Source organism: Rattus norvegicus, chromosome 9, assembly GCF_036323735.1.
Source record: "Rattus norvegicus strain BN/NHsdMcwi chromosome 9, GRCr8, whole genome shotgun sequence".
NCBI classification, from domain to species: domain Eukaryota; kingdom Metazoa; phylum Chordata; class Mammalia; order Rodentia; family Muridae; genus Rattus; species Rattus norvegicus.
This window is the reverse complement of record NC_086027.1, coordinates 112,951,235-112,978,276: the sequence shown is the minus strand read 5'-3', so window position 1 is coordinate 112,978,276 and position 27,042 is coordinate 112,951,235. Positions and strand designations below refer to the sequence as shown.

At 46.3% G+C, this 27,042-nt stretch overlaps 1 pseudogene; it reads left to right on the top strand.

Moving 5' to 3' along the window:
* The first annotated feature begins 10,643 nt into the window (after positions 1 to 10,643).
* Ftl1-ps9 (ferritin light chain 1, pseudogene 9) lies at positions 10,644 to 13,471 on the top strand (annotated as a pseudogene).
* Positions 13,472 to 27,042: the final 13,571 nt, after the last annotated feature.

Below are 27,042 nucleotides of genomic sequence, written 5' to 3'. Positions count from 1 at the left end.
AACACCAGCAGTGAACCCCACCCACCTGTGCCAGCAGTGAGCCCCCACCCACCTCTGCCAGCAGTTAACCCCACCCACCTGTGCCAGCAGTGAGCCCCACCCACCTGTGCCAGCAGTGAGCTCCGACCTGCCTGGCTGTTGCACATCTTGCTGTTCCTCTCGTGCCTTCGAACCCCTTGCTTTCCAGCCTCTGGCGGCCACAGCACCTGCTCTGCTCCACTGCCTGCACGTGACATGCAGTCCAGCATGTAACATAATATTCCCTTGCACCCATGGAGATAAAAAATCCAGTTTTTTATGTGACTAAGTAGCACTGAGAATGTATACTCTTCCTGTATCCAACTACCCATAGAACTGTTCGCAGGCGGCAGGCCTGGTAGTCCCCTCTATTACCACCGGGTAGGAATGGGGGTGGGGGTTATAGCACAGAGTTGTGGGGGGTGTTTTAGGGATTGTAGGTCTTTAACACTTCGATTTTTATTTTTTTCCTAATGAATAAAAAGGAAATTCATTTTACCCAGTGTTAGCCCAAATTGATGGAGGCCATTGTTTGGCTGAAGCCTCTGCAGCAGAAGCAGAAATAGTCTCTCACACCCCATGCCCCAGAACCAAACCTTAAGGAGCTGGTAAATCCCCCGAGAGACCAGTTTTTCTTGCAAGAGCAGACTTGAGTCTACCTGAGCATAAGAAAGGCCACCTGCTTTAATCTTTTCCAAAAATAATAATAATAATAATAACTAGATGCAACAGATTGTAACCAGTCAAGTTTTTTTTTCTATGCCATTTCCTTATTCTAAATTTGCAAAGCCCACTATTTGGTGGGAGTTCTCCATGTTTTGTAGAGGATGCACCCTGATTGATAGATAACTAGTAAAAGTCGATTAGATCTGTGACTCAAACTATTACAGTGTCATCTTTGACTCACTTAGTTTTGGAGGCAGTCTGGTTTTATTGTCTAGGTTAGTCTTAAACTCCTGGGTCAAGTGACCTGGCCCCAGCCTCCTTGAGTCAGTAGGACTAGAGGCATAAGCCACCCTCTCCTTTTGACTTGCAGCTTTGGCTTTGAGATGTGTGTCAGTTTGGAGTACACAGAGAAATCTTCCTTCTCTCCTGCTGGCACTGGGGGCTGGGGAGTTCTCAGGCTGGATCTTGGAAAACCAGAGACCCCCATCTGCTGGCCAGAGAGACCAAACTTCCCCTTACGGGATTTCGAGGAGCCACCGAGGCTCAGTCACAGCCACCGCACTATATAGCAAGATGACTGTGTGACATGTGACCTGGCCCTCTATCTTCCTGTTGCAGCCTTCTCTATCTGACATACCTGCAAAGGTAACGCCTGCCCCCTTCTCCAATAAATAAGAAGGCCTTTGTGTCACTGAACCTCAGAGAGCCTAGAATTACCCTGTAGGAGCCTTCTGTTCTTCAGAAACTTTCCTGTTTCAGATACTCTGCTGGAAGAAGAGAGAACTGGAAGCTGGGAAGAGATCTCATCTCTGTGGCCCCATCTCAATGTGCTCTCTACCTCCCTGGCTGGGGCTTGTAGGCAGGCATTTTCCCCAGCTTCTGCATTGCCCTTTCTAAGGGAAGTTCCCTCCTGGAAATAGTGGCAGCCCAGCCTAGAGAATCCCCGGATAGGTGACAGAGGCTTCTAGCTGATATCAGTCAGATTTTACCTGATTTAAAGAAAGCAATGAGACAGGCTGTGTTGCCACCCTGGTTTACAGGGTGGTATCTATGTCCCCTATACCACCCCCATCCCATCCCCACCCCACCCCACCCCCATCACTGTCAGAAGTGAGTCATCTAGGAAGGCTAAAGGTGTTTAAGTAAGTTTTCTGGAGATGGCACATCGTTTGTTTTCTGCATGGCCTGGGATGGGAGAGCTCTGAGAGGCGAGGTCCTAAGAAACTTCGTCCTAGGATTGCTTCTCACAGCTGATTCGCCTTTCCCTGTCCCTGTGGCACAACTTAATGATTCCTGGGCATCAGCCCACACTATTGGGCAGATTTCCCACATGTCAATGTGAACATGAACCTTCCTGAATCAATGCTGTTTAGATGAATTAATGATTTTATAGAATTCCTGATTTGCTAACTTTAGGAAGTTTTTGGGAGATGGCTTTAGCTCCTTTCAGAATCAAGAATATAATATGCCCATTCCTCATAGACTAGTAAGTAAAGGCTGCATAATAAGAAATACAGCGAGCTTTCACAGTTATACTAAGAAGGGAGATAGGCTTGGGTCAGATTTGTGATCAAGAAGACCTTGGGTCAGGTCCAAAGATGAGGCCACAGGTGTGCACTGTGATAAATCAAGGCCATGGGAAACTGCTGCTTTGAACTTATACTGAGCTTAGAGAATGAAACACTGCTTTGAACTTAATATCAACACCCTTCTGTAACTCCCCTTTCGTGTAACATTTTATCTGTGAAGTGATTTTCTAAAGAACTTTTGTCTAAGAAGGTATAAGGAGGCCAGAGAGAAGGAATAAGATGGTAACATCCGGGGCTCTGCCCCATCCATCCAAATGCATATATGTATATATCCATTTGTCTATACATATGTATGTATGTATGTAAATATGAACGGACACTTGTGGAGCTGGTAAGACAGGTGGTCAGCCCCAACCAGAGGGTGTATGTATGTATATATATATATATATATATATATATATATATATGAATATGTAATGTATGTGTATGGATATGTAATGTATGTGTACGAATATGTAATATATATGAATATGTAATGTGTTGTATGAATATGTGATGCATCTGTATGAATATGTAAAGCATGTGTGTGAATATGTAATACATATGTGTGAATATGTAATACATGTGTGTGAATATGTAATGCAGTGTGTGAATATGTAATGCATGTGTATGAATATGTGATGTGTGTATGAATATGTAATATATCTGTGCATATTGCCTGCATAAAAAGTTTTCTTTCTGCATGTGTGACTTTCTTTTCCTTTTTCTCTGGCTCTCATAGAATTAATGAAACCCTAAAAGAACAAAAAGACCCGAATAAATGACCTTCCTTACCTTACAACTCTCCACTCCTACCCCACCCTGGCTCCAGAATAGCAAAGAGTTAGGAAAGAAAAAATTTTACCAAGAGTGAACTACTTTTGCCCTAACAGTCCCTACTTTTGCCATACTTTTGTCCCCTATCTCTGCCTCCCCTGAGGTTTCGGTGGTGCTGGGAAGCCCCGCCCCTCACCCCACCCCCCACCCCGCAAACACCCTGTCTCATACACTTCTACTGTCTGTCCTGCTTCTGTTGCCGCCCAGGTTCTGCATAAGTCATTCCTTCTGCTGGCCCAGGTATTCATAGACTGGTTCCTTGGTCTGATCAGGTCTCAAATGCTACCTGCTCACTCAGGCCTTCTCTGCCCCTCTCCCGATGACTCATCATCCCGCTCTAATTCCTTCATACCAGAGATACTCCCTACAGGTAGCTTTGATGCCTGCTTATTATCTGTTCTCTGGGCGCAAGTGGCAGAACCTCTGTGGTTGGGTGTTGTAGAACTGTGTACTCCATGTTACTTTTGGGAGTTTGGTCCCCGGTATGGCAAGGTTGGGAGGTGGTGGGGCCTAGGAAGTGGGGGCTACAGGAAGTGATTAGGCACAGGTTTCCTTTTCTTGTCAGTGACAGAATCCCTAAGAGATGTGTTGGGGCTGAGGAGTTCCGTGCTATAGTTCTTTTTGCACACAACCACTGGCTCCCTTTCTGTTTTCCAGCCGGTTGAGATGAGGCTACGCAGCCCCTCCAGAATGCTATCACCACGCTACTTAAGCTGTAGCCACCAGTCTTATAAGAAATCCCCAGCCTTGGGAATGGAGCCACAGCCTTGGTTTTGAGCTATGATAATGTATTAGCCTTGCCCAATGCTAACTAAATCTTTCTTTAAGGGGTCTTTTTGTTGGTTTTGTTTGTTTGGTTTTTTTTTTTGTTCTTTTGTTTTGTTTTAATGCTCCTGTGGGAGTTTATGCTTATCATATGCATTCAGGAGCCTCTGGAAGTCAGAAAAGAGGGCTTTGGATCTCCCAGAACTGGAAAGCCAACACAGCGGGGTCCTCCCAAGAACAGCAAGTGCTGTTAACTGTTAACTGTTGAGCCATTTCTCCAGCCGAGACACACACACACACACACACACACACACACACACACACACACACACACACAATTTTTTTTAAAAGAATCTGTCAGAAGAATGGTTTCAGTTGTTGTTGCTTGTTTGTTTTTTGGTTTTTTGATTTTTTTTCTTTTCTCAAGAAAGGGTTTCTCTGTGTAATAGCCCTGGCAGTCTTGGACTCGCTTTATAGACCTGGCTGGCCTCACACTCAGAGATGGGCCTGGCTTTGCCTCCTCCCAGTGCGGGAATCAAACCACGTCTGGCCTCAGAAGAACTTTTTCATTTTTTAAAATTTATTTATTTACACCCTGACTGCAGCATCCCTTTTCTCACCTCCTTCCATATACTCCTTCTCCTCTCCCCCACCATGCCCCTCTCTTTCTTCTCAGAGAAGAGGAGGCCTCCCATAGGGGTCCAAAGGCAGGCAACAGAGTGAGAGACAGTCCCTGCTATGGTTGTTAGGGGTCCCGAGAGACCGAGATACACATCTGTTACCTAAGTGTAGGGGTATATGTCCGTCACAGGCATGTTCTTGGGTTGGTTATTCGGTCTCTGAATGGGTGAGCCCCTATGGGCTGGGGCTAGTCAGTTCTGAGGTCTTCTGGTGGTATCCCTTGATCCCTCTGGCTCTTCTAATCCTTTCCTCTCTCTCCTTCATAAGATTCCCTAGGCTCCGCCTGATGTTTGGCTGTGGGTCTCTGTATCTGTCTCCATCAGCTGCTGGGTGAAGCCTCTCAGAGGACAGTTATGTCAGGCTCCTGTCTGCAAGCACAGGACTTTACAGGACTTTAATCTCAGCACTTAGGAGGCAGAGGCAGGCGGATCTCTGTGAGCTTGAGGACAGCCTGGTCTACAGAGTAAGTTCCAGGACAGCCAGGGCTACATTGAAGAACCCTGTCTTGAAAAACCAGAGAGAGGGGGAGGGAGGAGAGGAGAGAGAGAGAATAGGGAGAGGGATAGGAATTTTTTTTTTTTCGGAGCTGAAGACCGAACCCAGGGCCTTGCGCTTGCTAGGCAAGCGCTCTACCACTGAGCTAAATCCCCAACCCCAGGAAGGTATTTTTAAAGACTGTTTTTAATCACATAAAACACTAGCCCAGGTTTGCATCTGTTAGTGATGCTTGTTATGTGGAAACTACTGTTTTCCTCAACCTCTCTAAGGCCCCATTCTCCTATCTTGATAACGGGGAGCCTCCATGCCTTAAGACTCAGAATGTCCTCGTCATCGTGGTCATACACAGAGTTTACTTCGTTGGTGGGGCCAGGGCTCGAAGCAGGGAAGGGAGCACTGAAGGGTTCTCGTGTTAAGGTCACTGACCATTTACTAGGGTGAACCTTCTCTGCAAGAGTTCGCAGCTCTCATTTGTGAGCTGCTTTATGTAGACTTTCCAGGTCCTTCTGGGGATCTTTTTGCACAAGAGTGTGATGCTCCTCCAGGCTGCAGCACACATCCTGGCTCCACTCCTGCAGCTATGGCAGGGGTGGGGTGGGGGTGGGGGTCGTGCTCATGCTCCGAGGCTCCAAAACAATGACAAAGACAACAACACAAAGCCGATGTGACTCCCCAAAGGACGTGGCCTCCAGCTGATGAGGAACAGTGACTGCAGTCCCGGAGCCATTCTGTTGACACTGGAACACCCTCCTGGGCTGTGCGGAGAAGGGCCTTCCCCAGCATGCTGGTCTCCAAGGTCTCCTCCTGCGGTCTTTGATTTCTGGATAAACAGCAGAACATCCACGAACATGTGAGAAGGAGAGGAAATTGGTTCTTATTCAGTGTTTGATTCCTCTGATGCTAATGAGTTATACAGACAGACTGGGAAAAACACTACCCATAATTTCAGTTGCTTTCAAATGCTGATCTTTCTACTGGAGCTATAAGCCAGGTCTGCAATGGGGACCCTTCTCCAGGGGAGCAGAGACAGCACCTCAGAGCACGCACACATTCCACAGGCCGGGAACTGAAGGAAGACACCTCTCCTGGCTCTCAGAGCTTATCCAACTGCATCCTGGGTAGGAGACCTCTCCCTTCATTCACAAGTCAGTGACGGTATGGCCTGTGTGCACTGATTCCATACCGGTGCCAGCTAGTTTTATGTCAACTTGACACAGCTAGCATCATCTGAGAAATGGGAACCTCAATTGAAAAAAAAAATGCTTTCCTAAGATTGGGATTTTGGGCAAGCCTGTGGGCATTTTCTTAATTAGTGATTGATGGGGAGGACCCACTCTCTTGTGGATGGTTCCATCCCTGGGCTGTGCAAGCCATGAGGAGCAAGCCAGTCAGCAGCATCCCTCCATGGCATCAGCTTCTGCCTCCAGGTTCCTGCCCTGCCTGAGTTCCTGTCCTGGCTTCCTTTGATGATGAACAGTGATGTGGAAGTGTAAGCCAGCCCTTTTCTCCCTAACTTGCTTTTGGCCGTAGTGTTGGTGATCATATCTACGTGCTTCTCTTCTTTCCTCTCCTTTGTATGTTTGTGTGCATACTGTGCATAGGTATGTGTGCTGTGTGTATAGGTATGCATATGTGTGTGCACGTGTGTATTTTGTACGTGTGTGCATATATGTTTGTGCTGTGTATACATGTACATATGTGCGTGTATGTGTGTGCACATGTGTGGTGGCCAAAAGACACCTACAGTGTCATTCTTCAAAAGCCATATAGGTTGTTTTTTGAGACAAAGTTTCTCACTGGCCTGGAGGCCAGGTGGCCAGCGAGCCTCAGAGGCCATCTCTGCCTCCTCAGTGCCGAGTTGACTGGGCCACCACACCCAGCTTTGTTTGCTTGGTTGGTTTGGGGTTTTGTTTTGCTTTCTGTGGGTCCTGGGATAGAACCCAACACTTCACTGCCCAGGCAGTCCCTGCCCCTCCATGAAGCAGGTCCACTGACTCCGGCATAGAGAAGCTAAGAAAGTAACAGGGCCAGGGAGGAGAGGTGCTGGGAGCAAGTGCCAGAGGCTGGGCTGACAAGGCTGGGCACAAACAAGGGAAGGTCAGGGAGGATATTCTCTCAGTAATCAGCCTGAGTGGGAACTTGGCTAAACCATTCTAATTACACAGGGCTGGGGGAGGGTGGGGCTGTTGTCTGTGCCTGTCACAGCTGTGACTGGAAGAAAAGCTACAGAGTGAGAGAAACGGAGGACACAGCCCAGTTGCATACAAGGTGGGGCTGCATCTCGGGCTCCTTCACTGAGGCACGCAGACCCACCTTGACTCCAGAATTCTCCTCAGCCTGCATGTCTGTGCCTGCATGGGACAGCCGGGACTTTCTTACCACGATCTGATTGATTTTTAAGAAATTTCAGTTGATACTGACTGTCCAAACCCTAGGAGATAAAATATTCTAGACGGGTTGTCTCTGCACAAATCTAACTTTAGCTCTAAGAAGGGAAGATTGCTTTAGTGTTGTAGGTCGGTGCAGGCCTGCACCCAAGCCTCTGTACAACTGCTACCTGCATGGTAAAGCCCAATCCAGTGCCACCCTTCACACTGGACGTATGTACCTGTCACCTGCAACAGACCACTGAGTTGGTGGCATTCTTTTTTTTTTTTTCCCCGGAGCTGGGGACCGAACCCAGGGCCTTTCGCATGCTAGGCAAGCGCTCTACCGCTGAGCTAAATCCCCAACCCCAGTTGGCGGCATTCTTCCAGGCCACGGTTCCTTCCAGGAGCCTGGACACCTCCGGCCCATCCGTCTTGGTTCCATTAGCAGGAAACATAGTGCTTACCACTTCTAGGAGTCTGTGGGTGACTTCTCCATAACAGAAGCATATTAATTTCCATTAAAGCTCAGTCAGCAAAATACATCACAGAAGCACGGAGACAGTTTGATCCCTAGCGCTCACATAAAAAAGTGTGCAAAGTAGGCCTCCTTTGTCATCCCAGAGATGGGGAGTGGAGGCAGACAAGTCCCCGAGGCTAACTGGACAGCCAGCCTCCCTTAATGAGGCCATGGAAAACCAGAGTGGAGCCAGCTGCTGACACAGCAGGTAGAGGTGTTTGCCACAGAGCCTGCAAACCTCAGCTCAATCCCCGGGTCCCACAGGGAAGCAGAGAACCAGCTCTTAAAAGTCATCCTCTGATTCTGGTACTAACACAAAATGAGTGAGGTGTAGTACCCTTGGATGTGTAATCAAAGCAACACATTGTAATGTTTGTAAAATTGTAAACAGACTTAATGAATTCTAAGTATATTGGTCCTGCAGAATGATGTTGATGGGATAAAATGCATGTATGTGATAGGTGAAGACGAAATGGAGTGAATTGAGGAGATGGGGAAAGGTAGAAGATGGCCAGATGTTTAAAGAACAGTCAGACTCTGATTTGTGTATGTTAGACTGAGAATTTAATTCTATTTATATTTAACAAGAATATCAATGAGAAATTTGCAAATTTGTTTTACAATTGTGGTCTGTGGGTGGTATGATGGGTGTTGTTTGTGGAAAGCAACAAGGTTTTATTACTTACTGATTGAAAACATTAAAGTTCCCTAGTGCCAAAAAAAAAAAAAAAAAAAAAAGTCATCCTTTGGGGGTTGGGGATTTAGCTCAGTGGTAGAGTGCTTGCCTAGCAAGCTCAAGGCCCTGGGTTCGGTCCCCAGCTCCCCCCCCCCCAAAAAAAGTCATCCTCCTACCAATCCACACCCACAATCCATCCACCCAGCAACAAGTGTAAAAACATTGAAAAAGCAAGGTGCTCCTGAAGAAAGACATCTGAGGTCGACCTCCAGCCTCCATACACATCCGGGCACATATGTCAACCAGCGTCCTACGTCAAGCAGGAAGCTCGACGTCTGATTCTGTTTGTTCTGAGGAATTTACGTGTGTGTGTGTGTGTGTGTGTGTGTGTGTGTGTGTGATGTTAGTGTGTGATATTTGTGTGTGTGATGTTAGTGTGTGATATTTGTGTGTGTGTGATGTTAGTGTGTGTGTGATGTTAGTGTGTATGTGTGTCTGATATTAGTGTATGTGTAATGTTAGTGTGTGTGTGATGTTAGTGTGTGTGTGATGTTAGTGTGTATGTGTGTGATATTAGTGTATGTGTGATGTTAGTGTGTGTGATGTTAGTGTGTGTGATGTTAGTGTGTATGTGTGTGTGATATTAGTGTATGTGTGATGTTAGTGTGTGTGATGTTAGTGTGTGTGTGATGTTAGTGTGTATGTGTGTGTGATATTAGTGTATGTGTGATGTTAGTGTGTGTGTGATGTTAGTGTGAGTTGACCCTTACATTCATGCACCTCATAAGTCGTCCTCTATTACTTTCCTACTTTATCTTCTGAGTCAGTCCTTCACTGATCGACGAGACTACACTAGCCAATGATTCCTGGGATCATCCTGTCTCCTCTCCAGACCTGGAATTACAGGTATGTGTGGCCTTGCCTGGCTTTTATGTGGGTACTAGGGATTGGAACTTAGGTTCCCATTTAAGCTCTTTACCTACTGAGTCATCTCCCAATTCCAGGAAGACTGAGCCCAGCAGTTTAGGGCCAGCCTGGGCATCAGGCCTATGTAGCATTAACTGTCAAGTTGACACAGTCTAGTTCATCTGAGAAGAAACCCTTCATTAAGGCATACCCTCCATCAGATTGGCCTGTGAGCATTGAGGCATAGCCTCCATCAGACTGGCCCGTAAGCACTCGGCGGGGGATTTTCTTGATTATTAGTTGATGCAGGAGAGTTCAGCCCACTGTGGACAGCCATGCCTAGACGGATGAGTCTGGGCTATACAATAAAGCTAGTTGAACCCAACAAGCCTGCAAGTGACCCAGGAAGCAGTGTTCCTTTGTGGTTCCTGCCTCTGAGTTTTTGCCTTGAGTTCCCTCAAAATGACCTTGATGTATAAGCTAAATAAAACCTTTCCTATCCAACTTATTGTTTATATTCTATCAATAGAAAAACTAGGAGTGCTACATAGATAGATAGATAGATAGATAGATAGATAGATAGATAGATAGATAGACAGACAGACAGACACACACATACACACACACAGCACTTCCCATTTTCTTCTTCTCAGAGGATCAAATGCAGAGCCCATAAAACCCTCTCTTCCATTCACCTCTATGGCTCCCTCTCCGGAGTCCTGCCCCATGCTCTGGAAATGCTTCTAGTCCCCTTACACACAGGGACTCCCTGTGCCTGAATTGCCCTCTAAATGACTACGTCAAAACTGGTACCAAGTTCAGCACAAACTGTGCTATGTAGCTGAGGTGTGGCTCCGAAGCACAGCGTTTGGAGTCCCACAGAAACACAAAGAGAAAAAGAACAAGAGGAAATGGCCATCATGTCAGTGCCACTCATTCAATAATGACCTCTCCCAGGGCTGCACCTGTCCAGGCCGGCCGTGAAGAGGCCTCTGGGTTCCTGATGAGGCCATTACTGAAGGTCCCAGTTTTGCTCTTTAATTGCTGCAGGGACTTGATGTTCACTCGGTGTCTGAGCCTTATGCAAATCAAAGGTTACGAATGTTTTCCTTGAACAGGACGGATGTGTGAGCTGGCTGGAAAGGAGCCGCGTGTTCCCCAAAGGCGGGCTGAGTACACGAGGGGCAGAATCCCCTGCTAGACCTTGGCAACGTCTTGCTGGACGGCTTCTATTTGAAAATATCTTAAATCTTGGGAAGAATTTTCTCTGGCCGGCTCTGGCGTGGAAACTGTACTATTGGCTGTCCCATCAAACGGCACAAGGATTCCTTCTCTAAGGGCAAATGGAAACACAAGCAACATGTGGCCTCAATTATGGTGATGACAATGTATCTGACGGGGCACACATGCTCCACTGTGGACACAGTGCTGGGGAGTGGGGTGGAGACAGTCAGGGGGCTGAGTGACAGTCGAGGAACACTCTGAGCTGATCTGGGCCCAGGCGGAAGGCTCTGAGCCAGTCTGGGCCGTTTTGGAAAGCCCTGAGCTGGTCTGGGCCGCACACAGCTTGCCTGTCCCTTGACTCACTCATTATGCTAAGGGATAAGGTCTTTACTCTTCGTACCATTCATGCATGTTCAAGATAGAGTGCTAAAAACTGGTCTGGAGTAACACCCACCTCTCGATTCTGGAACCAGTTCACCAACACCACCAACAGGCTTACCGGTGCTTGTGGGTCACCCAGGAGGATGGTTCCCACCACACCTGACGATTACCAAGTAGGTCTGTCTATCTAGTCAGATAAAGATTTCTTGGAAGAAATTTTTAATTTTTGTGACATTGTTGAAGGAGCTGGTCAGGAATACCTCTAAGAAGAGAGATGATTCTCCCCCTGCCTTTTAAATCTGTGCTTTCTGAATGTACTATTTAAAATATACTGCTTAAAACCACTTTATTCACTTAGTAAATGATCTGGTGTTGGGTCTTCGTTCTCGAAGGCTCCAGGAGCTTTTGGATCCTGTTCTGCCTACTTTTGAATATGTCTGGAATGTTCCCAAGTGAGAATTAAAAATAGTGAGCCTTTTAATTTGTTAAAAGCACACTTTAGCCTTTAATCCCCCACACTCGGGAGACAGAGGCAGGTGTTTCTGAGTTTGAGGCTAGCCTGGTCTATAGAGTGAGTTCCAGGACAGCCAGGACTACACAGAGAAACCTTGTCTTGAAAACCAAACTGGAGAGCAGCACCTTGGAGGTCCTGTGGGTCTGTGTCTTGTTTCAACAGTGTTTGGATGGAACAGACCCGGGGACTCCCACTTTATTAGCTTCCAGTCACCTTACGAGTCTCTCCAGTCACCACCTCTGGGACCATCTTCCTGCTGCCTTCGGCTCCTAGGACCAGCCAGTACCGTCCTCGAGGTTAGCCCCATACTCCGGATCAGCCATGACCTCTCAGATTCGTCAGGATTATTCCACCGAAGTGGAAGCCGCGGTGAACTGCCTGGTCAGCTTGCACCCGCGGGCCTCCTACACCTCCCTCTCCCTGGGCTTCTTTTCTGATGGGGATGATGTGGCTTTGGAGGGCATAGGCCACTTCTTCCCCAAATTGGCTGAGGAGAAGGCGAGGGCACCGAGGGTCTCCCCAAGTTGCAGAATAATTGTGGGGGCCGTGCTCTTCTAGGATGTGCAGAAGTCATCTCAAGATGGACGGGGTAAAACCCAGGAGGCTAGGGAGGCTGCCTTGGCCCTGGAGAAGAACCTGAACCAGGCCCTCTTGGATCTGCATGCCCTGGGTTCTGCCCCACCCTCACCTCTGTGACTTCCTGGAAAGCCACTTCCTGGATAAAGAGGCAAAGCTCATCACGAAGATGGGCAACTGCCTGGGCCAACCTCCGTAGGCTGGCAGGGCTACAATAGGTGTGCCCCAGCATCTCTGGGTGAGCATTTCTTTGAGCGCCTCACTCTCAAGCATGACTAGGAGGCCTCTGAGCCTTCCAAGGGCTTCCTCCTCTGCTCTGCACCAGCCGCCTCAGGACCTCTACCCGAATGAACCTCTAAAATCACTAGGCAGCTCTGTAACCGCCCTAGAGCCTCTCCCAAGCCTTGGACCAAGTAAAAATAAAGCTTTTTGAAACAGGAAAAACAAACAAACTGATGATATATTAAAAACTCCAGGGTTTGGGGATTTAGCTCAGTGGTAGAGCGCTTGCCTAGGAAGCAACCAGGAGAGAGAAACCAGAGACAAGAGTGGGACTGTTTGCCCTCTGCCCTTACACTACAAACACCACAAGGCTGCAAACCCCTGCTGCGTGGTAGTTTTCTACACATCCCTGCAAGAGAGCGATTGATTCTGCAGTGGGGACTCAGCTGGGTGTCTTCTGTTTCTGACAGAGTGGACCTAAGGGTGCTATCAGAACTCACAATCCCAGATCAGACGCCAGCCCCACCAGGTGGATTCCCTAAAGGACAGCTACAGGAAAGTCAGAGCTCTCCAATCCCCTCCCTTGACTCATTTAATCCGTTTCTTTGACCCAAGAACTTGGAGCACCATTTATATACGTTTGTTGCCTATTGCAAGAGATATCACAAAGCCTGTCTTGCCAGTACGGGTCTGTGATCTGCTTAGGAAGCTGAGGCAGGAAGATGACAGTTAATAAGCCCAAGGCGTGGGAGGAACAGTTATTTATTGGCTACTTTGTAACGTCAACTTGACATAAGCGGGAGTCATTTAGAAAGAGGTAACCTTAATTGAGAAAACACCTCCCCCAACTGGCCCATGGCAAGTCTGTGAAACATTTTCTTTTAAACTGATGATTATGTATCCAGCACACTGTGGGCAGCGCCACCCGCCCAGGGGGTGGTCCTGGTTACTATAAGAAGGCAGGCTGAGGGGTTGGGGATTTAGCTCAGCGGTAGAGCGCTTGCCTAGCAAGCACAAGGCCCTGGGTTCGATCCCCAGCTCCGAAAAAAAGAAAAGAAAAGAAAAGAAAAGAAAAAAAAAAAGAAGGCAGGCCGAGTGCTGGAGAGACGGCTCAGTGGTTAAGAGCACCGACTGCTCTTCCAGAGGCCCTGAGTTCAATTCCACATGGTGGCTCACAGTCATCTGTAATGAGACCCAATGCCCTCTTCTGGTGTGTCTGAAGACAAGCTACAGGGTACTCATATAAATAAAAATTCATTTAAAATAAATAAATAAATGAAAAGAAGGCAGACCGAGCTTGCTGGCCACGGGCAGTGAGGCAGTAAGCAGGGTTCCCCTGTAGCCTCTGTTTTATCTTCTGCATTCAGGTGGCTGCCCACCTCGAGTTTCTGTCTAGATTTTCCTCAGTGGCCAACTGTTACCTGACTGTTGTAAGCTGAGAATAAACCCTTTCCTCCCCAAGTTGCTTTGGTCGTGGTCCTTTATCAAAGAAGCAGCAACCCTAAAGAAACGTTGTCAGAAGGGTTGGTAGAAACATTCAGATGAAGCATCTCGGTGGCTGGGAGCAGTCTCTGTGGTGTGGTACTGGCCCTGTATCAATCACCTGAGTGTGGGAGCCAAGCACCACCCAACTGTCACCGGCTTTCTTCTCTCCCCGACTTTGCTGGTGGGGGTTGGTCGTTTTGCTTGTTTTGCTTTTTACATGAGCCTCTGTGTAGCCTCCACGAGCTTTGAACTCAGCGTGGCCAGACAGGGTTCACACTAGCAATCTTCCTGTTTAGCCTCCAAGTGCCTGTGTGTGCTGCTATGCCCCGGTCCAATCAGTGATCGGCTATAGCATAAGACCTCTTTTTTTTTTTTTTTTTATTCGCAAAGTTTGTTAAAGATAAACTGGGGTGAGTTAAATAGGTTTACCTTGCTGTCAGGCTTCATAAGAAAGAAAACTCACAAAACAGGTTCCGACGAAAGACAAACTCCTGTGCTGTTGTTATTGACTAAAACTTTACTTTTTACTATTCCTTATTTAAAAGAAAAAAAAAAAAAGTGTTAGGGGCTGAAGAGATGGCTCAGTGGCCAAGAGCAGGCACTGCTGTTCCGAAGGTCCTGAGTTCGATTCCCAGCACCCACATGGCAGCTTACAACTGTCTGTTGCTGTCTTTTGGAATGCACATGTATATGTAAAGTACCTATATACATAAAATACATAAATAAATCATTAAAATAAAAAACTGTTTTTCGGGTTGGGGATTTAGCTCAATGGTAGAGCACTTGCCTAGCAAGCGCAAGGCCCTGGGTTCGGTCCTCAGCTCCGAAACAAAACAAAACAAAACAAAACAAAACTAAAAAAAAAAACCTAAAATGTCCAGCAGCTAGAGCACCCCTTTCAGCTGTTTATGGACATTCTATATAAAAAAACTGTTTTTCAATGACTGCTCTCAGTAACCACTCATGTGTCTACTGGTAAACAATTAGATCTTTACAGATAAAAAGAGTTTAAAGTCTATATAAGTTATGAGGACCTGAAGAAGTGATTTAAGGTATGCAAAACAAGGTTTAAAGATGATACGTGGGCTGGAGAGATGGCTCAGTGGTTAAGGGCACTGACTGCTCTTCCAGAGGTCCTGAGTTCAATTCCCAGCAACCACATGGTGGCTCACAACCATCTGTAATGGGACCTGATGCCCTCTTCTGGTGTGTCTGAAGACAGCTACAGTGTACTCACATACATAAAATAAAATAAATAAATAAATAAATAAATAAATCTTTTTTAAATGAGATGATATGTACAATGTTAAGAGCTCAAAGTTCAAGGTTTATCAGTGTAGTTCTAATAAGTTATTAATCTAACCTTGGCAAAGCACTGATAAGATAATCACAGCTTCCAAATTTTACATTTTCTTTGGTTGCTTTCTAAATATTCAAGAGTGCTTCTCATTGTGCTAAAAACACCAGTGTCCAATCTGCACCCATCTAGACCGCTGGACAGAGGAAAGGCTTTTACCCCAGAACTGTCTTTGGGTTCTCAAGCTCTTCTTCCCTTGTTCTCAGTTTCCTACTAGGAAACCCCTGTCTTATCACCGATGACGATGATGAGTGTTCGTGCTTCGTTCACGCTGATAACTTTGTCTTTGTTCTGCTTTGACCCAAAGGTGCTGTCTGCAGACATGCTCACTGCCTTTTCTACATGAGGATTTCAGATTGTGGACAGTGATCATACAAACACCTTCTGTCCCAGTCTGTCTGCCTGCTGATCCCTGCTCAGCCAACAGACACCATCCAGGAATCACCTGGGGCACTTTGGGGCAAACTGCTCCAAAATGGCCTGTACCTTGCTAGCTCTTGTGATCCTACAAGAATAGTGAGTCTTGGATTTACTGAAAGCTGATCCTAAGCAATCCAGCCGCTGTGATTGTTTCCTGTCTGGTAAGCTTTGGTCGGTGAACTAGGTGTTTCTGACAGAATTTCTCAGATCGCCGACATTCCCCTCCTGGCCTTTCACTGACATTCTAGCCTTGAGGACCACGATGGCCCAGCTTTGATGAAGTGACAGCAGTGTACCTTGTAGTCCACAAAAGGCTGGAATCTGTGCTCTCGGGCAGTCCAGATATCTAGAAATGAGCTCGAGCTGAACTATAGAAGGATTTCTGGAAGCTAGATAAAATCCAGCATCCCTCAGGACCTTGAACAATAAACTCCCTTCCCTCAAAAGGAGTCATTTCCCTTCTGGCAGAAGGGACATGACTGCAAATCAAAGACCATGCTGGCCTTCAGGCCCCCTCAGTTACTACATCCCAAAGCATCTGCATTAGTATTCTGGTCCTTCTTACTCCCCACCCCCACCCCCAGCTTCCCTCCTTCCTATATAATATCCTCTCTGTATAATTCAAAGTCTCCCCTCCCCCGTCCCTGCTATCTCTTGCTATTCTTACTATTTATTCTCTCTCTTGCTGCCCGTGTGTTCCCTATTTCCTCTCTCTCTCTCTCTCTCTCTCTCTCTCTCTCTCTCTCTCTCTCTCTCTCCTTCTTCCTTTCTCTCTCTCCCACTCTCTCTCCTGCTATCTCTTCCTGTCTCCACTGTTCTCTCCCACATTTTGCTTCTCTTACAGGTAGGCCTAGCCACATCCAGCCTGTTTTACCTTGTCTCTTCTCTGAACTCTTCCAAATGCCTCTGGATGCTCTCTGTCTCACCCACAATACCAACTTTCCTCCCTCGCAGAGTGGTAATCAGGGCAGTTTCTTTGCTGCATGTCCCTAACATACAGTTGAGTAAATCAAGGGGAGAAGGCCTGCCCGTTGTGGGTGGAGCCATTCCCTGGGCCGGAATCCTAGATTGAATACACGGGAGAAATCAAGCTGGAGACCATTCCTTTTACTGACTGTGAACACAGTGTGATAAGCTGCTCCAAGATTCTGAAGCCTTGACTTCACCCACCAGATAAACTGCTGCTCCTTTTAGAGTATTTTATCACAGCGACAGTAAAGTAACCAAGATAGCGGTACAAGTAGCTGTTTGAAACAATTTAGCTTTTTAAAGCTGTGACTCAGTGAATCTTTACTGGAAAGTCTCTAGGTAGAGGTTAATTAGTGGTTAATTAATTAGGTTAATTACGAGGTTAAGCATAAGTCTTCAGCTAGGCGTTAGTTAAGGGTTATGCAGTAGCCTAAAATACCACCATTGACATTGAGCTGGGTTTTGGCTTACATAGGAATACAGAACTCTCTAGCCTAATGCCTCCCAAAGTAATTATTATTACAATCTTTACATATAAAAAACTAATTGTCATTTAGTACTCTGGTCTCATTGTTGGAGGTGCTTTGTTACTTAGGATTGTCTCTGTTCTGAGTTAGAGGGCAGCCTTGGTTGGACTCAGAGATCACTATGTTTTGCCTCCTGAGTGCTGGGACTAAAGGTTCACACATCGTGCCGGCTGACTGCTACTTTTAATTAATTAATTAATTTATTTATTTCAGTGACAGTACACTGTCACTGTCTTCAGACAGACCTTCTTGTGGTTACACTCTAGATATTTCCAGATACACCAGAAGAGGGCATCAGACCAACCCTACTTTTAATTTTTAAAAATTATTTTATATGCGTGAGTGTTTTGATTACATGTTTATATGGATACCACGTGTATGCCTGGTACCCAAGGAGACCAGAAAAGGGCACAGGATCCCTTAGAACTTCAATTACAAAGGGCTGTGAGCCTCCATGTAGGCCCTGGGTCCTCCGGAAGAGTAGCCAGTGCCCTTAACTACTGAGTTATCTGTCTAGCCCTCATAAGTTTTTTGTTTTTAATCCAAATATAATTCCACTTTATAGAAAGTGGACTTGGGTTGTGGAGGGTCTTCCTGTGCGATCCACCCTCTCTCAGGCCGGCTGACTCGGGTTTTCACCCGGCCTTGTTTGTGCTCACACAAGCTCTAGCTGCTGAGTTTCGCACATCTTCATAGCCAGCAAAGTGAAGTTGCTTTGGGCACTCCTCTGCCTGCACCGTGAAGTGGTTAGAAGCCGATGTAGCTCTAAGCCGGGCAGGAACCGCTTAAGTTTGAAGCATTCCTGGTTCCCGGCCGCTCACATGTCTCAAGGCTTCAGAGTCTATTCCTGTTCCCAGAAAGGGGGAAAAAAGTACACAAAAACTTCACGTATATGTCTATGGTTCATTTTAGCCGACTGAGAGTCTGTGTCAGTGAGCTTTCCTGTCACAAAAGACCCCAGCTAATCAGCTTTCGAGAAGACGGTTATTGGGGCAGTTTGAGAGGCCCCATCCGGGCTGCTCAGCCCCATCACACCGAGCTGTCAGGAGTATATCAGGGTGGAAGTTCGTGGCTAGGGGACCTGTCACTCAGTGTCCAGGAAATAAGTGAGGATGGAACCAGAATCCCAGTGTTGCAAGGGCACAGCCCACGATCTAACTTCCCCTAGCCAAGCCCCTCTTCGAAATTGTTCTATGCCTTCCCTGCAAAGCCACAGACCCGAGACTAAGTCTTCAACATCCCTGCCTTTTCGGAACATTCCGGAACTAACTTTAGAAGCCTCTATTTTATGTTGTGCAAAGAGGGGGAATGAACACTTGTACTAAAGCAAGAAACTGTGAAAGCCCAGCTCTGGTCTCTTCCCACTTCTCCCGCCGAGCTTCTCCGTCCCACCCCCCGCCCCCCATGCCCTGCCAGGGTTCCTAAAGGCTGTGCTGTGCTGTGTTCTGCTCAGTCCCGAGACTGCTTCCTTTCCTTCCTGAGTCCTCAAGACCACAGATTTTAATGCTTTTCCCAGAATGGAAAGCAGTTGCAACTTCACAGAGCTGTGGGGTCCTGTGAGCCCTCCAGGGAGGGAGGGCTCTGTGCAAAGCAAGCTCTGCTCTATGAGATGGCAGGAAGTGCTAGGGAAGACAGGCAAAGGGGTACCCACTGAGAGGCTCACTTTACAGAGGGAACCTTACAGAGGGCTAGCCTAGCCATGTGGACATAAGGCGCAAGCACCCACTGAGGGCTCTCTCCCAGGAAACAGTCTCTGTCTTTAGGATCCATCTTTTGAAGTTTAGTCAATCTGAGCTTTTAGTTTACTTGAGCCTCCTTCCATAATGTATTCTCTTGCCTTCGCCTAACTCGGGTTACCTTGGGAGGCCTGGGAATCCAAGGGATGACATGGGAAGGAAGGAAGGAGGGTTCTACCGCCTTGGTCCTCCTCGGTCTACAAGGGGAAGTCCAGGAAAGGGCACAAAGGGAGATGAGCCCTAACTCTACCCAGCCTCACTCAGGCAGAGGGGAGGTGAGTGCCCTTTGAAGACTCACACTCATGGGCATCAGAACATGCCCCTGAAGTCCCAGAAAGATTTTTTTTTTAAATTAAAAAAGGAAGGCTGAGGGTTGGGGATTTAGCTCAGCGGTAGAGCGCTTGCCTAGGAAGCCAAGGCCCTGGGTTCGGTCCCCAGCTCCGAAAAAAGAAGAACCAAAAAAAAAAAAAAAAAAAGGAAGGCTGGGTAGATGGTTACCAAACAGACATGAGTGAGTCCTTAGGTTTGCCCCCCAGTCAAAGCCACACGTGCACAATGTATAGGTGGAGGGCTCATTTCATGTATTCCAAAGATGAGATTCTAATTATTCATTTTTTTTTTGGTTCTTTTTTTCGGAGTTGGGGACCGAACCCAGGGCCTTGTGCTTCCTAGGTAAGCGCTCTACCACTGAGCTAAATCCCCAGCCCCTAATTATTCATTTTTTAAAGGATATACACACAGATACAATCTTACAACACACAAACGTGTCTGGTGGTGGTGCACACCTATACTGCCTGAACTTCAACGGCTGGGAGAGAGAGACTGTTTATTGGAGGCCAGAAAAGGCATATGGAGCAAGATCCCGTCTCATCCCTCCCTCAAAACGGAAAGTGCATTGAATCTATTTTACTGTGACTTACAGTTTTTTCTTAGTACGCTACAGTTTCCCATACATGTACCTGAGGATCTGCCTTGATCTTCCAGACCACGATGTATCTTCACAATTAGAAGGCTGCGTAACTGGTTGGTTAGGTCCAGGGACCAAGCAGACAGCTGGAGGAAGCTAGAAGGTAGCGGTGATTTGTGAGTATCTGCCCTCTGAAAGTCTTTCCTGCTAACCGCCCTGCCCTGGAGAGTGAACTCTAATCTCCGTGAAAGGAGAATGTGAGATGTTCCAGGAAAGCCCCAGATTCCATCACTTTGAAAAGGCTTGCACACCAGTTTGAGCTCACATGGCATATGCCAGTCAAACCTTCAAAGGCGTTTGAAATCATTCATGTTAAGTCCCATTCCTCTGCTGGGCATGGTGGCACATGCCTGCAATCCCAGTGCACTTGGGGGTTTCCAGTCATGGGCGTATTGCCAGGAACTCTGGGCAGATCTGAGCTACGGAGGCCAGCAGAGGCTATAGTGTAAGGCCCTGTGCCCCGCATCCCAATAAGTGAACCCCCAGTTCTTTTCCTCTGCCTTTTATTTCTTTTAGTTATATGGACTCAAAGATAGAGTTAAAATGTGTAGAATGTCTACTTCATCCAGTTCAATTCTTTTCTATGTGGTGCCAAGAAGAACTTTCCAGGACCAGATCCGTGGAGATGATCTAGGTGGAAGAGGCAGGAAGTATCATTTCACGTGCTGCTGCTCATCAATACTTCAGTTTGTGTCTGATACAGAGTCTCATCAGTTAGCTCTGGCTGTCCTGTAACTCATTATGTAGACCAGGCTAGCCTCAAACTCACAAGGATCTGCCTGTCTCTCTCCTGAGTGCTGGTTAAAGTCATGCACCACCGTGCCCAACCAGTATTCGTTTTTGAATTACTGTATATTGGTTTCACAAAATAATGAGTTTTATTTATGACTTTTCCACACATGTATATAATATACTTTGATAACATACACCCACAATTACTTTCTTAATTTATGTCTTCCTTCCTTCCTTTTTTCCTTCCTTTCTTTTTTCCTTTCTTTCTTTCTTTCTTTCTTTCTTTCTTTCTTTCTTCTTTCTTCCTTTCTTTCTTGTTGTTTGTTTGTTTGAAACAGCATTTCTCCGTGTAACCTTGGCTGTCCCAGAACTCCATCTGTAGAGGAGGCTGTCCTCAAACTCAGAGATCCACCTGCCTCTGCCTCCTGAGAGCTGGTATTAAAGGTGAGCATCACCAGCTCCAATAACTCAATTTAACAGTGAATCAGTAAAGGCCTTGGAGATAGTTCTTAAAAGAGAACAGAAAGAGGCCAGGAGCCAATAAGCATATGCAGATATATTAAACCTCACTAATTGTTCTGGAAATGCAAGTCAAAACCACAGGGAGATACACTTTTCACCAATCAGGACGTGGATATAAAGGCAAAGATAATCACGGGTGAGTGTGTGCATCACTGTGGACTTTAGGCAGTACACCCATCACTGTAGACTGTATGCAGTATACCCATCATCACTGTGGACTTTAGGCAGTACACCCATCACTGTGGACTGTAGGCAGTACACCCATCATCACTGTGGACTGTAGGCAGTACACCCATCACTGAGGACTGTAGGCAATACACCCATCACTGAGGACTGTAGGCAATACACCCATCACTGAGGACTGTAGGCAGTACACCCATCATCACTGTGGACTGTAGGCAGTACACCCATCATCACTGTGGACTGTAGGCAGTACACCCATCACTGTGGACTGTAGGCAGTACACCCATCACTGTGGACTGTAGGCAGTACACCCATCATCACTGTGGACTGTAGGCAGTACACCCATCACTGAGGACTGTAGGCAATACACCCATCACTGAGGACTGTAGGCAGTACACCCATCATCACTGTGGACTTTAGGCAGTACACCCATCACTGTGGACTGTAGGCAGTACACCCATCACTGTGGACTGTAGGCAGTACACCCATCATCACTGTGGACTGTAGGCAGTACACCCATCACTGTGGACTGTAGGCAGTACACCCATCACTGAGGACTGTAGGCAGTACACCCATCATCACTGTGGACTTTAGGCAGTACACCCATCACTGTGGACTGTAGGCAGTACACCCATCACTGAGGACTGTAGGCAGTACACCCATCATCACTGTGGACTTTAGGCAGTACACCCATCACTGTGGACTGTAGGCAGTACACCCATCACTGTGGACTGTAGGCAGTACACCCATCATCACTGTGGACTGTAGGCAGTACACCCATCACTGTGGACTGTAGGCAGTACACCCATCACTGTGGACTGTAGGCAGTACACCCATCATCACTGTGGACTGTAGGCAGTACACCCATCACTGAGGACTGTAGGCAATACACCCATCACTGAGGACTGTAGGCAATACACCCATCACTGAGGACTGTAGGCAGTACACTCTGTAGGCAGTACACACATCACTGAGGACTGTAGGCAGTACACCCATCATCACTGTGGACTGTAGGCAGTACACCCATCATCACTGTGGACTGTAGGCAGTATACCCATCACTGAGGACTGTAGGCAGTACACCCATCACTGTGGACTGTAGGCAGTACACCCATCACTGTGGACTGTAGGCAGTACACCCATCACTGAGGACTGTAGGCAGTACACCCTGTAGGCAGTACACCCATCACTGTGGACTGTAGGCAGTACACCCATCACTGAGGACTGTAGGCAGTACACCCATCACTGAGGACTGTAGGCAGTACACCCTGTAGGCAGTACACCCATCACGGATGTAGGAGGGTTTCATTATAAAAAGATCTAACACAGAGTATCATGTCACCTAGAGATTGCACTTCTGGGATCTAATAAATTGAAATCAAGGACTCAAACAAATCTTTGGTTTGCTTTCTCGTGCTCTTGAGACAGGGTCTCATTTGAGGCAGGGTCTCATGTGTTGAAGGCTGTCCTCGCACGTGCCACGTGGTCAAGCATGATCTTGAAGCACAGGAGTTGTAGTCTGTGCCGCCATGCCTGCCTCTGATCAGGTATTTGCATCCCAAGCTGGTAGCGGTGAGAGGTATGATTGAGGAAAGGTGGTTGACAGGTGGATTAGTAAAACATGGCGGGCACCTGCAGCAGAACGGACTTCAGTCTTCACAAAGCCTGGTCTGGGTGTGGTGGCTCTGCCTCGCACTTGGGAGGCTGAGGCAGAAATGTCATACTGTGAGGCCATCCTGAACAATGCAGCAAGAATTCGTTTCAACACTGACATTTTAAAAAGCAGGCTAGGACTCTCTTGATAGTCACCCACTTGCTTACCATCTGTGAGGCTGTGGGTCAGTACCTTCTGCAGAAGGAGGGGAATTCTGCCAGGTTGTGTTACGTGGGCGAATCTTGAAGGCATCGTGCTCGACTCTCGAATCTAGCATCTTCATGGGAGAAAGCAGACACCCAAAGTATGCATTGTGCCTCCTGCATAAGGTATGCAGACAGTGAAATCAGCAGTGTAGCTGAGATCGTCCATCTGCTGCACCTGCCCATAGGGAGTCACTGTCTGAGCAGACATGACGCTTCAGTTTCTGGTGAGCTGGCTTTGGAGCAGGGCTGGTGGTGCCTGATATAACATGTGTATGATTAGCTGCCTTGAACGTCACCACTAAAACTGGTTAAAATACTAAGTTTTGTGTTATTGTAGGGTTTTTGTTTTTTGTTTTTTGTTTTTTGTTTTTTTGTTTTTTTTTGATGGAGGGTGTGTGTTTGTTTGCTTTTGAGTTTTTCCAGACAGGGTTTCTCTGTGTAGTCCAGGCTGGCCTGAAACTTACTATGTAGCCCAGGCTGACTTCAAACTCATAGAGATTTGCATGCCTCTGCCTCCTTAGGGCTGGTATTAGAAGTGTGCACCACCATGCCTGGCCCATGTTATTGTAGAGTTTAATGCTTTAAGAAGGCAGGGAAGTAACAGGAGCACTCACTAAATTATAAACAAGTTAACAAGGAGCATAGAAATTGTACTTTTCCCATTTTTCACTATGATATTCTCCACTAGACTTATACCCTGCATTTGTATGATCATGATTTTTATTAGTACCTCAAACTATCAATTTCTTCAAAAGTCAGTGCTAATAGGGGCTGGAGAGAGAACTAAGCAGTTAAAAATAAGAACACTGGGGGTTGGGGATTTGGCTCAGTGGTAGAGCGCTTACCTAGGAAGCGAAAGGCCCTGAGTTCGGTCCCCAGCTCCGAAAAAAAGAAAAGGAGAAAAAAAAAAAAAGAGCACTAGATGCTCTTCCAGAGGCCTAGGGTCTGATTCCCAGCACCCACCTGGAGGCTTGCAACTACGTGTAACTCCAGTTCCAGAGGATCTGCTGCCCTCTTCTGGCCTCCTCAGGTACTGCATGAATATGTTACCCATACGTTCCTGTAGACAAACACCCATTCACATAAAAATAAGTAAAAAAAACAAAGAACCAAACAAACAAAAGACAAAAACTCACAATGCCAGTAGAGAAAATCAGTGAAAGAGAGTTTGGTTTCTCACATATGGAGAAAACAAGGGCTACAGCCACAATGTATAATCTCTGAACAACAAAATAACAATTTGAAGATTCCTCTTGACCTACCTCTGATGCCACAATGTAAATACATTTCAACCCAACCTTTTCTCATTTAAGTAAATTTTTAGCAATATTATACATGTACATTTTTTAGATAATTTTTAAAATTTTTTGAGATTATAATGCAATTGCATCATTTCCCTTTACCTTTCCTCCCTCAGAGAACCCTAAGACACCATGTAACCCCTGTAAATTATGTTTAAAATTGAAATATAGCTGAATTTTTTATTTAAAAAATCCTACTCCTGAATCCTTTTTATCCTAAACCTCTCCTGAAAGATCAAAGCTTCTGTTTCGACTCCCCTGGCAGTTAACTCATGAATCAAATATCACATCATCATTTTTAGATTAGGCAGACATTACGGTTTTTTTTTTTTTTTTGCTCTAAAATATGGTTTAGCTCACACAATTGCCTTTTTCTTCTTTTTAGAAGTTATTTTTAGCTCTTTTTTTTTTTTTGGTGGTTTGGAATTACACTTCTATTTCCGACTTTCATCTTATGATGCACTGATTTTAATTCTATTTCCTGACTGTAGGATGTAAATGCTTCCTCAGCGTTCAGCTCTAGATGCCCTGTATATAGAACCATTCTGTATTTTGTTTTATTTTATTTTGTTTTATTTTATTTTATTTTATTTTTTAAGACAGGGTCTCACTATTTAGCTCTGACTGGCTCAACTCGATAAGTAGACCAGACTGACCTTAAACTCTCAGAAATCTCCCTCCTCTGCCTCTGCCTCTGCCTCTCAAGTGCTGGGATTAAAGGCATGCACCACCATTTCTGGCCCCATAGGATAGGTTTTAAACTTGAAAACTCTTCAATGTTGTACACGTTATTATAATTTATACTACAGAAACATCTTAAACTATGCTTAGATTCTGGGGTTTTCTTTTTTTACATTTTGTCATGTGTGTGTTTTGTGTGTGTTTTGTGTGTATATGTATGTGTATGCATGTGTGTGCGTGTGTGCATGTGTACATGTATGTGTGCATATGTGTGTGTATCTGTGTGTGTGTATGTGTGGTGTGTGTGTGTGTGTGTGTGTAAATGTGTTCAAGAGCATGCTTTTGAAGGTCAGAGGACAAGTTTTAGACTTGATTCTCTCCTATCATGTGGGTTCTGGGGGTCATCAGGCTTGGTGGCAAGCACCGGAACCTGTTGGTCTGTTGATCTGTTGGTCTGTTGGTCTTCTACCTTACTTTTTGGAGATAGGGTCTTTCACTGAGTCTGCAGCTCACCAATTTAGCTACACTGGCCAAGTTAGCCTGGCCAGTAAGCTCAGAGACCCTCCTGTCTGCCTATCCAACACTGGGGTCAGAGATGCATACCACTGCACCATCTGAATCTTAATGTTTTCAGGACGCTTTATTGACTGAGCCATCTCCCAGCTCCTGGCTCCTCTTACTTCTTACAGGTGTGCAAATATCTTTATTTTACTTCCTCGTTCCAGCAACAACCTGGCTGCAATGGGCACTTTAAGTTGAAAGCATTTTGACCGTGTAAGCCAGCACCCTCGTTTAACCCCATTTTGCTCCCAGATCAGTTTGTGACCCTAGTGTTTACCCTCTTCCTGATAATTTTCTTGCGTCCCTGGGGAACCTCGCTCGTTCATATTTACACTCTGAGTAACTGGGAGTCTATCCTTCATTCAGAAAGGACATGGGGTACAGATGGTACCAGAGGCACCTGAGTAGTTGAATTTTCTAGTAAGAAGGTTCTCTGAGGCAATAGAAAGTCCCAAGCCTAGGGGCAGAAGCCTTGGAGTCTGGGGGTCATGGCTTACCTCTGGATGCCACTGGGTTCTAGAGACTGGGCTCAGTAGTGCATGCAGTGCAGTCCCCAGAGTCTGCCAGGGACCAGGAACAGGACTGTGGTTGGATATGGTAGACATATTGGTGCCACACACACGTCTAGGAAGCACAGATCCAAGGTTTGCTACCCAGCATGACAAAATAATGTCTAGGTGTGTTTCATATTTCATGAGGAGGAAAATTTTATCTGCTAGCAGAATAAGTGGAACAGAGCTGGGCATGGTGGGGTACACCTTTAATCCCAGAACCTGGGAGGCAGAGGCAGGAGGATCTCTGTGAGTTTGAGGCCAGGCTGGTCTACAAGGAGTTGTAGAGTTCCAGAAATGGCCAGGACAACACAGAGAAACCCTGTCCTAAAAAAAAAAAAAAAAAAAAAAAAGGTAATAAAGTATAAAAGGAAAATTATTATGCTGGCTTCACTATGTATCCCTGGCTGTCCTGGAACTTGCTCTATAGACCAGGCTGGGCTGGGCTTGAACTCACAGAGATCTACCTGCTTCTGCCCCTCCCCCTCCCCATCTCCAGTGCTGGGATTAACGATCTCTCTCTCTCTCTCTCTCTCTCTCTCTCTCTCTCACACACACACACACACACACACATTTTATTTCTGAGATGGTCTATCTATATATGTAGCTCAGCTTGGCCTCGAACTCATAGCAATCCTCCTGCTTGTGCCTTCTGCAAGCTGATATTACAAGTATGCATCACTCTGCCTGGTTCTTAGATCAGTTTTCTTTTTTTTCTTTCCTTAATGTTACTCTTTAAAATTCTTTGCCGGTTTCATACAAAATCCACACTA